The sequence below is a fragment of the Lissotriton vulgaris genome, chromosome 5 (genome assembly GCF_964263255.1).
Source record: "Lissotriton vulgaris chromosome 5, aLisVul1.2, whole genome shotgun sequence".
Lineage (NCBI taxonomy): Eukaryota > Metazoa > Chordata > Amphibia > Caudata > Salamandridae > Lissotriton > Lissotriton vulgaris.
In genome coordinates, this window is record NC_141693.1 from 854,211,297 (window position 1) to 854,225,543 (window position 14,247).

Below are 14,247 nucleotides of genomic sequence, written 5' to 3' on the forward strand. Positions count from 1 at the left end.
GATAGGACATAAGTATCTAGTATCCCTGAACTCAGAATTTAATAATACATCTTTTAGGAAAGGTGGTTTTTAAATCCTGTGTTTGAGAACAGCACTTTTAGAAAGTTGCTGTTCTCTTGTCTGACCCTTCTGTGTGCCTGGGCCTGTTTGTGTATTGACTGTCTGGTTTGTGAGTGACAGGGGCTGGGGAATTCCCCCAGAGGCTGGATGAGTCAGCACTAGGCTGAATGAAGCAATTGCAACCTGAGTGGTGGGAGGAGTTAGCACCTGGGCTGAATAGGGCTGTGCCTGCCTGCCACAATGCTGGCTCCACCTCCTGCTGGGCGGCTGAGGACCCTGCCCCTCACTCTGAAAGGAAAGATGCAGCCAGCAAAACAAAGTACTCAGGATCCACCCAGAACTGGTTCAGACCGGGCTCAGGGCCCACATGCACAGAGAGAACAAAGACTTTAGGGGTATAAGTACAGGACCCCTGACAACAGAAAATTAGATCATCCTGGAATCAAGAAGGAACCTCTGCCAAGGAGAAAGCTGACTCTGAAGAAGGAAGACTGTCCTGCTGTTGCTCTGCTGGACTGACCTGCTGTTGCTTTGCTGCCAAGGAGAGGGGAAGGACTTTGCTGTGAGCTGTGTCCCCTGTCTTGTAAGGAATCTCCAAGGGCCTGAGAAGAGCTGGCTCCCTGTTTTTGAAGTCCCAGGAACAAAAGGACTTCACCCCCAGTCTCCCTGAACTCTGCTGAGAGAGTTCTGTCCTTCCTCGAGTGCTTGATCCAGTTGTGGGGCCTCTGGAAGTTGAACCTGAGCTGGGAAGCTTGAGACTAAGCTGAGAAACTTGTGAAGCTGAAAAGTGTCGCATCGCTCGCTTGCGGAGCGCATCCCCGACAGTGCGAGAAGTTTCCCGCCGCTACGAAGGTCGAGATCGGCGCAGCGCCTGACATCGCTGCCGGAGCCGTCGCACCCTTCGTTTGCGGGACGCACCAGACCGGTGCGGGAGAATCGAACATCGCTGCGAGTGTCGTCGCAGAGCCTGTCGTCGCTGGGTGAGATCGCCGCACCGCTTGCTTGTGGACCGCATCACGTCGCTGCGAGCATCGTCGCAGAACCATCGCATCGAGGAGCTGCGAGAGAGAGGATCACCGCTGGACCGCGCATCGTCGCCCCGGAGATCGTCGCAGCCCCTACGAGATCATCGCATCGTGCCTTTGCGAGAACAGACTTCCGACGGAACCTACGCACCGGAATCCACGCAAGCTGCCTTCCTCCCCATACAGATCGGATTCGTCGCCACACGCCCGCTGCTGCAGCGGGGCTGTCGCATCGCCTCCCCAGGGTCTCAGGAGTAACGCATCGCTTGTTTCCACCGCACCAGCTTCCTGCTTGTGGAACTTTGTTGCATCTAAAAGGTACTGTGAGTAAACGTGACGCAACTGTGAACTTTTCACGCATCTGTGGATTATTTTAACGCAACTTAAAGAACTTTGATTACAACCTGAAGAACTCTTTTTGAAACCATATCCTTGAACTGTATGTTGGATTTTTGCCGTTTTGGTCTTGTGTAGTTTAGAATAAATATCTTTATTTTCCTAAACTGTTGTGGAATCAGTTTGTGGTGTTTTCACTGTGTTACTGTGAGTGTTGGTACAAATACTTAACGCATTGCCTCTAGTTAGCCTAGACTGCTCAGGCCAAGCTACCTTGAGGGCGAGCAGGGGTTATCTGAGAGGGTTATCTCCTTGTCCTGACTAGAAGCAAGGGTCCCTATTTGGACAGTGGTACCTACCTCTGCCAACTAGAGACTCCCAGTTCTAACATTGGTGGTCAGGCGGTGGGATTTGAACTTGTATTTGTACTTGACCCACAGTAATTGGTGTACATCACTAGTGAGTGCAGACCATTACGCCACCGCATACTACTGGTTTTTGAGTTTTTGAATTCTGTTGTTGAGTAACTCTTCGAAAAGCAGCATGTCTCAGAATGGGAAGGCACCCAGTGAGAGGGCAGAAGCAGAATTAGAGTTTTGCATTGAAGATTTGTGTTCATACAGAGTTGAGCAACTGAAGAAATTCTGCCTTGAGTTTGAGTGCCCCATAAAAAGCACCTACAGAAAGGAGGAGCTACAGAGAATCTTGAGAGCCCATTGGGAGGCACGAGAGGAAGATGATGTGGATGTAGAAAATGCTTTTCAAAGCACAGATCTGCCAGTGGGCAGGGTAGGCTCAGGAGCTGGCAGCAACCACTCCGGTAGGGGCCTCACCCCAGAAGAGTTACAGGAAAATCAAAGAATAAGAGAATATGACTTGGAAGTCATGAAAATGAAACTGAGGCAATTGGAGTTGGAGAAAGAAAGGGCAGCGGAAGACAAGAGAGAGGCCCGCGCCTTAGAGGAAAAGAAATTGCTTTTGGATCATGAATTGAGAATAAAGGAGCTGGATCTGAAAGACAAGGAGGTGGATGCCAGTTCTAATGGTGGCAGCGCGCAGCCAGTGCATGGGGGTAAAGTATATATTCCCAAAGACCTGGTACAGAATTACCATAGGAGTGAGGATATTTATGCCTGGTTCACTTCGTATGAAATTGCATTGAAGATGAATGATGTGCCTGACAAGTATTGGGGGGCGGGCCTGTGGAAACATTTTGAGGCGTCTGGGAGGAGTGCTCTAGAGCCCTTAGAGTTGACAGGTGCCATGACCTACCCCAATATGAAGGAGGCCTTATGTCTCAGGTATGGCCTTACTCCAGAGCAGTACAGACTGCAGTTTAGAAACTCCAAGAAGAAAGAGTCTGAGACTTGGATGGAGTGTGTGAATGGGTACTCGCGTGCACTGGAAGGTTGGATGAAGGGCAGTAAAGTAACTGATTTGAAGGGGTTGTTGCATTTAATCAGTTGGGAGCACTTGAGTAGTCTTTGTGTTCCAGAGCTGCGCCAGCATCTTTTAGACAGCAAGCTGACAGACCCCATTGAGCTTGCTAAGGAGGCGGACCGCTGGTCCAGTACCAGGGTCCACAAAGGAATTGTGGGTACCACAGCCAAAGGTGGGCAGGGTCCCCAGCAGAAGAGTGGGGGGGACAAGGGTAACCAAAAGGAGTTCTCACAAGGGCCCCAAAATAGTTCCCAGGAAAAGGATTCCCAACCCCCCAAATCTAAACAGCCATGGCCCTCTAAGGGCAGGCGGGACAATAGAGACAGGAGAAATAACCAGGGTCCTCCTACCTGCTATCACTGCAATGAGGTGGGCCATATTGCTCCAAAATGTCCCAAGAAGAAGCCCGCACCCACTGGTGCTCCCGCCCCAGCGTTAGCTAGTGTAGCTTTGGGTGGGGATTTGGTTTCTAGTGATTGGGGAGAGCTAGCGGTCATGACCCTTGTCTCGCTAGGAGACCGAGAGATGGTCCCGGAAACCTTACTGCCCTCAAACACTAAGAAATATGGGCAGAAGGTGACCATCAATGGGAGGGAGGTTGAAGCACTGAGAGACACCGGAGCCAGTGTGACATCCGTGAGGTGTCAGTGGGTGTCTGACGAGCAAATCATCCCTGGTGTACTCCGCCCTGTAGTGGCCGCTGACAGCTCAGTGCGCCTCTGCAAGCTAGCGAAGGTTTCCTTTGAATGGGGAGGAGTCTCTGGTCTTTTGGAGGTAGTTGTCAGTGATGCCTTGCCTGTGGACTGTCTGTTAGGTAACGACCTGGAGAGTTCTCCATGGAAGGACATAGAACACCGAACTCACTTGGAGATGTTGGGTCTGCCTGCGTGGATCTGCGTGACCACGCGTGCTATGGCAGCCAGTAAGAGTGGATCCGCAGAACTGGAGCCTGAAACAGTGGCCCAGAGACCTGCCAGGAGAGGAAGAGGCAGAGGGCGCGGGAAACCAGCCCCAGCCGTTCCCACGGTCCAGGAGGAAGCAGAACCTGAGGGGGATGCCCTGGAACCTACAGGGGAACAGGTGGCCGAACTGGGAGACCTACCTGAGCTGACCCATTGGCAGCAAGAAGGTGGTCCCTCCAGGGAAGAGTTCTGCAGGGAGCAGAAGGAATGCCCTTCCCTCATTGGTCTGCGGCAACAGGCTGTAGATCAGGCAGCAGGTGGAGCAGTCAAAGATCACTATGTTTACTGGGAAGGTGACCTACTTTATAGCGAGCCTAAGTTTGCTGAGCCCGGGGCAGCCCGTGTGCTGGTGGTACCCGAGCGCTTCAGAAACTTCCTAATGGGTCTGGCTCATGACGTGCCTCTCGCAGGACATCTGGGGCAAGACAAGACCCTGAACCGGCTTGTCACCCACTTCCACTGGCCCCAGATGAGGAAGCACGTCGGTTCCTTTTGCAGATCTTGCCAGACCTGTCAAGCTAGTGGCAAGACTGGAATGAAGTTGAAGGCTCCCCTTCAACCCTTCCCAGTGGTGAGCACCCCTTTCGAGCGGGTGGGCATAGATATTGTAGGGCCCCTGGACCCCAAGACAGCCTTAGGCAACAGGTTCATCCTGGTCTTGGTGGACCATGCCACCCGGTACCCGGAAGCAGTCCCTCTCAGGACAATCACAGCACCCGTGGTGGGCCGTGCGTTGATGGGGATCTTTTCCCGTGTGGGGTTCCCCAGAGAGGTGGTCTCCGACCGGGGTACCAACTTCATCTCTAGGTACATGAAGTCTCTGTGGGAGGAGTGTGGGGTAACTTATAAGTTCACCACTCCATACCACCCTCAAGGAAACGGGTTGGTTGAAAGGTTCAACCGGACCCTGAAAGGTATGATTATGGGCCTAGCGGAGCCCATGAGACGGAAGTGGGACGTCTTGTTACCATGCCTGTTGTTTGCCTACAGGGAGGTGCCTCAGAAGTCCTTAGGGTTCAGTCCCTTTGAACTCCTGTATGGCCACCCTGTCAGAGGACCTCTCTCACTGGTGAAGGAGGGTTGGGAAAAGTCCCGTGGGAAAACCCCCCAGGATGTGTTCAGCTATGTGCTGGCCATCCGCAACCAGACACAACGCTTCAGGAAACTCGCTCAGGCGAACCTGGAAGCAAGCCAGGAAGAAATGAAAAGATGGTACGACCAGAATACCACTCTGGTCGAATTTCAACCTGGGCAGAAAGTGTGGGTGATGGCGCCAGTGGAGCCTTGCGCGCTCCAGGACAAGTGGTCTGGGCCATACGAGGTGGTGGAAAGGAAGAGTGAGGTAACCTACCTGGTTAACCTGAAGACTCCCAGGCAGCCCCTGAGAGTTTTGCACGTGAACCGCCTCAAACCACACTTTGAGAGGTCTGAAGTAACCATGCTCATGGCTACAGATGCAGGAATGGAAGAGGATAGTGATCCTCTCCCTGACCTCCTGGCAGTTAAGGAGCACGATGGGTCAGTGGATGGTGTGGTCCTCTCGCCCACCCTGACCCCAGAACAGCAGAATGACTGTCGCCAAGTGTTGGGTCAGTTCTCCTCTCTGTTCTCCCTGACCCCAGGAGTCACCAACTGGTGCGTCCATGATGTGGACACTGGAGACAGTCTGCCTGTGAAGCAAAAATTTTACAGGGTAGCTGACAAGGTCAGGGCCAGCATCAAGGAAGAGGTTTCCAAGATGTTGGCGCTAGGGGTGATTGAGCCCTCCAGCAGCCCCTGGGCTAGCCCAGTGGTCTTGGTCCCCAAGAAAGCTGCTACCCCCGGTGGCCCACCAGAACTCCGGTTTTGCGTGGACTACCGTGGGCTCAATGCGGTCACGAAGACTGACGCACACCCTATCCCCAGAGCTGATGAGCTCGTGGATCGGTTGGGAGCTGCCAAGTACCTCAGTACGTTCTATTTGACTTCGGGGTACTGGCAGATTGCCTTAACTGACGGGGCCAAAGAGAGGTCAGCATTTTCAACGCCAGAGGGGCACTTCCAGTTCCGTGTCATGCCCTTTGGGTTGAAGAATGCCCCTGCCACGTTCCAGAGACTGGTTAACCAGGTACTGTCCGGGCTGGAGGAATTCAGCGCCGCATACCTGGATGACATTGCTGTGTTCAGCTCCACGTGGGAGGAACACTTGCAACACCTCTGCGAAGTGTTGAAGGCTCTGCAGAAGGCAGGCCTCACTATCAAGGCCAGTAAGTGCCAGATAGGGCAGGGATCTGTGGTGTACTTGGGACACCAGGTGGGGAGCGGCCAGGTGGCGCCCCTACAGGCTAAGATTGATACCATTCTGGCTTGGGAGCCCCCCAAGACCCAGACAGAGGTGAGAGCCTTTCTAGGACTCACCGGGTATTACAGACGGTTTGTCAAGGGATATGGCACCATTGTCGCCCCCTTGACAGAACTCACTTCCAAGAAGTTGCCCAAAAGAGTTGACTGGACTGACGCCTGCCAAACTGCTTTTGAGGCCCTGAAGACTGCAATGTGCACAGCACCGGTGCTCAAGGCACCTGACTTTTCCAGTGAGTTCATAGTTCAGACGGACGCTTCAGAGCATGGTGTGGGAGCAGTTCTCTCACAAGCCACTGAGGAGAATGGAGACCAGCCAGTAGCTTTCATTAGTCGGAGGCTACTCCCCAGGGAACAGAAGTGGAGTGCGATTGAAAGGGAGGCTTTTGCTGTGGTCTGGGCTCTGAAAAAGTTGAGGCCCTACCTGTTTGGGACTCACTTCCGTGTTCAGACCGACCACAGGCCCCTCAGATGGTTAATGCACATGAGGGGTGAGAATCCAAAACTGTTGAGGTGGTCCATCTCCCTACAGGGAATGGACTTTACGGTGGAACACCGCCCTGGTACAGAACACGCCAACGCTGATGGTCTGTCCAGGTTTTTCCGCCTTAGTGAAGAGAACTCCCAAGAGGGTGGGTAGTTCTCCCCACTTTCAGCTGGAGGGGACACGTGTTAGACCTGGCATCTTTGGCGTGATGACCCCTATCTTTTTGCCTCTGCCTCCTGTATTTTTGATGCTGTGCTGGATTTCGTTTTTGCTGGTTTAGATGCTTTGGACACTCTGCCACTGCTGATCAGTGCCAGAGTGTAAGTGCTCCCTATGTAAATGGTTATTCTGATTGGATATACATGTTTGGCATATTTGTATCACCATGAAGTCCCTAGTAAAGTGCACTGGGTGTGCCAGGGCTGGTGATGGCAAATGCTACTAGTGGGCCTGCAGCACTGATTGTGCCACCCACAGGAGTAGCTCTAAAATGATGTCTCGGGCCTGCCACTGCAGCGCCTACGGGCAGTTTAGAACTGCCATGTCCTCCTGGTCAGTGTCCCCACTGACCAGGCCTAACCCTTCCCTTTTCGTGCACATCAGTCACCCCTATGGAAGGCCCAAGGTACCCCCCTGGGCAGGGTGCAGTGTATGTGAAAGGTAGAGCATGTACTAGTGCAGGTACCATGCTCTGGTAGTGAATTACAGCCATTTTCGTTTTTCACTATTGTAAGGCTATCTTGCTCCATAGGTTAACATGGGGGATGCTGGCTACAGTGGTTAACAGCATTTCTTCCCATAGGAACAAGATAGGACATAAGTATCTAGTATCCCTGAACTCAGAATTTAATAATACATCTTTTAGGAAAGGTGGTTTTTAAATCCTGTGTTTGAGAACAGCACTTTTAGAAAGTTGCTGTTCTCTTGTCTGACCCTTCTGTGTGCCTGGGCCTGTTTGTGTATTGACTGTCTGGTTTGTGAGTGACAGGGGCTGGGGAATTCCCCCAGAGGCTGGATGAGTCAGCACTAGGCTGAATGAAGCAATTGCAACCTGAGTGGTGGGAGGAGTTAGCACCTGGGCTGAATAGGGCTGTGCCTGCCTGCCACAATGCTGGCTCCACCTCCTGCTGGGCGGCTGAGGACCCTGCCCCTCACTCTGAAAGGAAAGATGCAGCCAGCAAAACAAAGTACTCAGGATCCACCCAGAACTGGTTCAGACCGGGCTCAGGGCCCACATGCACAGAGAGAACAAAGACTTTAGGGGTATAAGTACAGGACCCCTGACAACAGAAAATTAGATCATCCTGGAATCAAGAAGGAACCTCTGCCAAGGAGAAAGCTGACTCTGAAGAAGGAAGACTGTCCTGCTGTTGCTCTGCTGGACTGACCTGCTGTTGCTTTGCTGCCAAGGAGAGGGGAAGGACTTTGCTGTGAGCTGTGTCCCCTGTCTTGTAAGGAATCTCCAAGGGCCTGAGAAGAGCTGGCTCCCTGTTTTTGAAGTCCCAGGAACAAAAGGACTTCACCCCCAGTCTCCCTGAACTCTGCTGAGAGAGTTCTGTCCTTCCTCGAGTGCTTGATCCAGTTGTGGGGCCTCTGGAAGTTGAACCTGAGCTGGGAAGCTTGAGACTAAGCTGAGAAACTTGTGAAGCTGAAAAGTGTCGCATCGCTCGCTTGCGGAGCGCATCCCCGACAGTGCGAGAAGTTTCCCGCCGCTACGAAGGTCGAGATCGGCGCAGCGCCTGACATCGCTGCCGGAGCCGTCGCACCCTTCGTTTGCGGGACGCACCAGACCGGTGCGGGAGAATCGAACATCGCTGCGAGTGTCGTCGCAGAGCCTGTCGTCGCTGGGTGAGATCGCCGCACCGCTTGCTTGTGGACCGCATCACGTCGCTGCGAGCATCGTCGCAGAACCATCGCATCGAGGAGCTGCGAGAGAGAGGATCACCGCTGGACCGCGCATCGTCGCCCCGGAGATCGTCGCAGCCCCTACGAGATCATCGCATCGTGCCTTTGCGAGAACAGACTTCCCACGGAACCTACGCACCGGAATCCACGCAAGCTGCCTTCCTCCCCATACAGATCGGATTCGTCGCCACACGCCCGCTGCTGCAGCGGGGCTGTCGCATCGCCTCCCCAGGGTCTCAGGAGTAACGCATCGCTTGTTTCCACCGCACCAGCTTCCTGCTTGTGGAACTTTGTTGCATCTAAAAGGTACTGTGAGTAAACGTGACGCAACTGTGAACTTTTCACGCATCTGTGGATTATTTTAACGCAACTTAAAGAACTTTGATTACAACCTGAAGAACTCTTTTTGAAACCATATCCTTGAACTGTATGTTGGATTTTTGCCGTTTTGGTCTTGTGTAGTTTAGAATAAATATCTTTATTTTCCTAAACTGTTGTGGAATCAGTTTGTGGTGTTTTCACTGTGTTACTGTGAGTGTTGGTACAAATACTTAACGCATTGCCTCTAGTTAGCCTAGACTGCTCAGGCCAAGCTACCTTGAGGGCGAGCAGGGGTTATCTGAGAGGGTTATCTCCTTGTCCTGACTAGAAGCAAGGGTCCCTATTTGGACAGTGGTACCTACCTCTGCCAACTAGAGACTCCCAGTTCTAACATGCCCCGATTAGTGTGTCCCCTAGATTATTAATATAAAGCGTAAACAACAAGGGTGCAAGTATGCACCCTTGTCTTACCCCTTGCTTTACTGGCCATGCATCGGTCAGGCTCCCATTCTCATCATAGCGGACTGCAGCACTGGTATTCTCATGCATATCAGCAAGAAAGGAAATCAACACCGGGTCCAGCCCCAAGTGTAACAGGGAAGTCCACAGTTTTCTTCGGTTAACGAGGTCAAATGCAGTAGACAAATCCATGAATGCTAAATGCATGTCCCCCTGCTTTGCCACTGTGTGCTTCCCTATGACAAGATGTAAATTGAGGCATTGGCCTACCATGCCTCTTCCCTTTCTAAACCCGTACTGCAAGTCCGAGACGATAGAGTTATCTTCTAACCAATCTGTCAGCCGCTGTAATACCACTTTTCCATTATTTTTGTGGCCGAATCCAAGAGCGAGATTGGCCGATAACATGCCGGATCCTCTCTTGAGCCTTTCTTAAATATTGGGACGATGACAGCCTTGCCCCAAGATGCTGGAGGGCCGATTTTGGAAACCGCGTTAAATACAGAAGTTAACACCTTTGCCCAGTAACCTAGATCGGCCCTATACAAGTCCGCCAGGACCCCATCCGGGCCTGGAGCTTTCACCTTAGCAGTGGACTCAATAGCCTCCAGAACTTCCTCCTCTGTAAAACTGATTTTAACAGCCTGCATGGATACACCTCGTACAACAGAAGATGACTGATTTATTTCCGCATAGAGGCCACTGAAGTGATCCACCCATTTTTCAGGGGCAATGAGACAATCCCTGATTGTATTATCTGTCTCGTTGAACAGGGGGCTGTTAATCACTTTCCAAAATTGAGTGCTACTTTTCAGGACACTCACCTTGGACAGTTCCACCCATGCCAAGTCTTTTAGTTCGTGTTTCCTCAGTTTGATAGTTTTTTTATATGTTCTTCTAGCCTCTGCAATCTTCTGTATGTCCCTACTAGATTATTTTAATACTTCTAGAAGGACCATATGACTATCAATACAAGCTTTGTTGAACCAACCTTTCCATTTTTTAGGTCTCAGTTTGCTTTTTCTAGTTAAGTTTATTGCTATATAATCTGTAATACGGCTAAAAGCACCAAGGATTGTCTTAGGATCAGTAGACATGTCCAAACATATACTCAAGTCCTCATTGTTACTCCTGAGCAAATTTTCCTGAAAGTCTGCAGGGTTGATCACCTCCCACCTTAATCTCCGCCCCTGGGATACATTATCTATTTTTTAGTTAAAAATCAGGGCCGATACTTCTTTACCTCTGAGCGCCCTAATATTTATAACCATCGCGAGAGGCCGTTATATGAAACAACAAACTATTCTATTGTGTCTTTCAAAGGACATGACACTAAAATATAGTCTATTGTAGAACAATTGCCATGTCCAATGAAAGTTGGGACAGTAGAAGAGGTGTCTCCTTGTAATGGAGCACACAGGTGGTGTACTGCTAAGAAACACTCAAGAAACGTCCCACTTTTAGTGTGCTCAAAATAAATACTCCCCCTCAAGTCGTCATCGGCATCTATATGCTGCAAACATTTTAGGTGACAAACATGGGTATTAAAATCTCCCAAAACTCGAAGATAATAAAAGGCATCATTATTTGCCTCATAGTCATCCAGGAACACCGACAAAGCCCTTAGGTGGTCCAATTCATCGACCCTAGTGATGGAATTATAAAAATTGACCACTAAGATTTTGGGAAAATTATCCACCTCAAGTCTCACCGCTAAAATGTTTGGCGAGCATGTCCTAACTAACACTGCTTTATACAGAAGTTTAAGACTGAATAATAACAAAAGACCCCCTCTGACTCTCCCTGCTGGAGCTGGTATGGCAAATTTACTAAATTATTGAAAACCATCCAGCAAATAAGATTCTCTAGCCTCCCAAGTTTCCTGTAGGGCAATAATATGATATACTGAAAGAAAAGCCTCCCAGTTCGGATCCCCGATTTTTGATCATAATCCCGCAATATTCCAGGATAGGATCATCATTTTATTCTCCGGAGAAAAAGCTCTTGTCTGGATACGCTTATTAGCCTCTATAACACTAGGGGTCAATAGTGGTGGGTTAATAAGACCAGGTTCCTCTTCCGGCGTCACAAACTGAGCCTCTGTGTCCAAAGACAACCCTTCTATCACAGGGAGTGACACGGACCTATCTCTCATTACAACTATATCACTGGGTATACTAATTAAAGGTTTTTCACCAATTATAGTGACCCTATCTCTCACTAAGTTGCGGGCCATCCACTGTAAATCAGATCCGATAGGAGGACACATTCTACGGTCGTCCTCTAGACTAACTATTCCAAATTCTATATTTGTCATGGCACAGTGTCAATCAATTGTATTCAGTGAGCTTAGGGCCTCATATCTATTGCTCAAAGCAACAACTCCTGTAGAACCAGTGAACTGAGTAGTAAAATGGCTACCTTCCCCATGTAGTCTTTTATTATGAGGTGGATAGAAATACCCCAGTGGGAGTATATTCACGTAATCAGGCTGAATCCTAACTGATCCAGTCTGATTCAGAATGTGCTCAACTAATCTCAGGCAACCAAAGCTTATGACGACACAGTCGCCCTTAAGCGTCTTCCTAGTTTTTCCCACCCATGATACCCGTCTAATCATTTTAAAGTTATTGTACAAGTGGTCACCTAGAACTGTTTTAACACTCAAAAAGTGGAGGGCCTTGTTCTTAAGGGTGGTCCAGTGTTCCTCTCTACCATCCTGGGGTTTCAGGACATTTGCCAAAATTATCGAATATGGGCAAGCTTCAGATGGAAGGTGCAACGATGGTTCTTGTGCACAGGCCCGCACTAGGGGACTTAGTCTCCCAGTTGGACCCGTTGGTCCCGGTTTTGGACCTTGGTTGGTTCCCACACCTCCCCCTGTATGGATGGTTGCTGGTGCTATGGCTTGGGGTACTGGGGTCATCATTGAATCTACTAGGTCAGATACTCTAGTTGTGAGTGCACTTAGGGAATGGCCATCCAATTGAATTACCCCAGTTTTTGGTATTTCTCGGGTCGTGATATATTTCTCAATGGTATTTAGTCTACCATCAATTTGTTCCAATTTATCCATGACTGGAGTGATAAATACCCTCAAACGATCTTACATGGCTCTCATAAATTGACACAATTTAGCCTCCCGGGTGTGTTCTATATTTTGGTCATCAGATTCTATGGCTCCCTTAGGCCTCCCCTCCCCCACTTGTTTTGTACTATTTTCATCCGGTCTGCCTTGGCCAAAGTTAGATTTTATATTTTTGTAATTCCTGGGCTGTTTTGCTTGTTGGCGACTTCCTTTAGGAGCATCAATGGCCTTTCTTTTCCCTGTTAACACATTACTGTTGATTACAGAGGTGCACCGTAACTGCCTGGTACATGTTACTAAGGGGGTAGGCGAAACATTAGTTATATTGGATGAATCAGAGGAAATAGATAGGCTTGCTTCCAATACAGACCCATTCGGGGCCCCCATTATGCTCCGAGGCGCTGAAGGAGCAACAGTGTTCATAGACGCCTCTGTGGTTATTAACGGACAAAGTCTTTGACAGGATGGATCTAGAGACATCCTTCTTTCCACCAGTTCTATTTCTTTAGACGCCACAGTTTCTGCTCGTTTCAGGAAAGCGTCTAGCGTCGCCACCCCCACCGCTAGCGCACACTTTAGTAATGGATTTGGCCATAATAAGGATAGTAAGGATATGTACGATAGGCACATTAATCCAGTCAGTTGTCCACGAAATATAAAAGATCTGTACCTTACTTCTCAGATGAAAGAGGGGGGCCCAGCCCAGCCTCCTCTGGCCTCTGAGGGCCGTAGAGGGCCCGCCCTTTGCCCGGGCTTAGCCCGGCACGTCCCGCAACGCGGGTGAGGAGCGCGATTTAAGGCGCCTCCGGGCACGTGGAATGACGTAGATGGCCTGCTGCGCTCAGCCCCCTGGGAAAGGTAGTTCTCCTCTTGGCGGCCGCTTTGTTGAAAGAGCGGAGGCGGGAGGACTACAGGTCAGCAGAGGCAGGTAGGGCCAAAGTTAGCAGGGACAAAGCCAGGGACTCCCAAATCAACAGCAGGACTCAAGAGTACCAGGCACCAGAGTTCCAAGGTGGCAGGGGATTATCATCTCAACCGTGTGGCCCAAGGCAGCGCAATGCCACAGATAGATTACTGCTGAATTGCGGGCCAAATCTGGATCGCGCAACCAGCACTCTCATGAGCCTCCCAGGATCTTAGCAGGTAGCACCAATGTAGTCCCTCACTCGGGTCACTCAACCCCGCCCAGTTTCCACATGTCCTCCCACAACAGCCCCAGATCCACTGAGAACTCATTCGTTTTTTAATTCCAGCAATTCTCTTGTGGTTGCCAATTCCCTTCCGAATGACATCTAGTTTATTGGCATGTCTTTCAAACAATTCTCAAGGGGCACCTTCCTCTCCACTCACCTCAGGGCTGATTCATCAGTAGAACAGGATTATTCCCTGCTGGGCGATCTGAAGAAGTCACCAGGCTGGACCAAAGCCTTATCATCAGTAAGTTGTGTATTTCATCCATCAGGCACCAAGATCACCCACACAAATGTGCCATATTGGAGGGGGGTGGGGGGCAGCTAGGTGCAGTGTCAAGACAGTACCTCAACTCGATGTCAGTGGCATCTCATCCAACGGTGCACCGGTGTACTTCCCATCATGCAAGGGACACTCTATGGGAGCGTAAACAGCCAGTTCCCAGGAACAAAAGCGGGACAAAAGGGGGTGGTGATGGACGGAGCATTTGAATCAATCAAACACTCACACCCAGTCAAAAGATCTGGGTTTAATCCATCACCGTTCTTTAGCCCACTCTGCCACCCCAGTTCAGACATGGCTATATGCAAATCAGTCTAACCCTGTGCCTCATGGGAACAGTCCAGCCCGAAC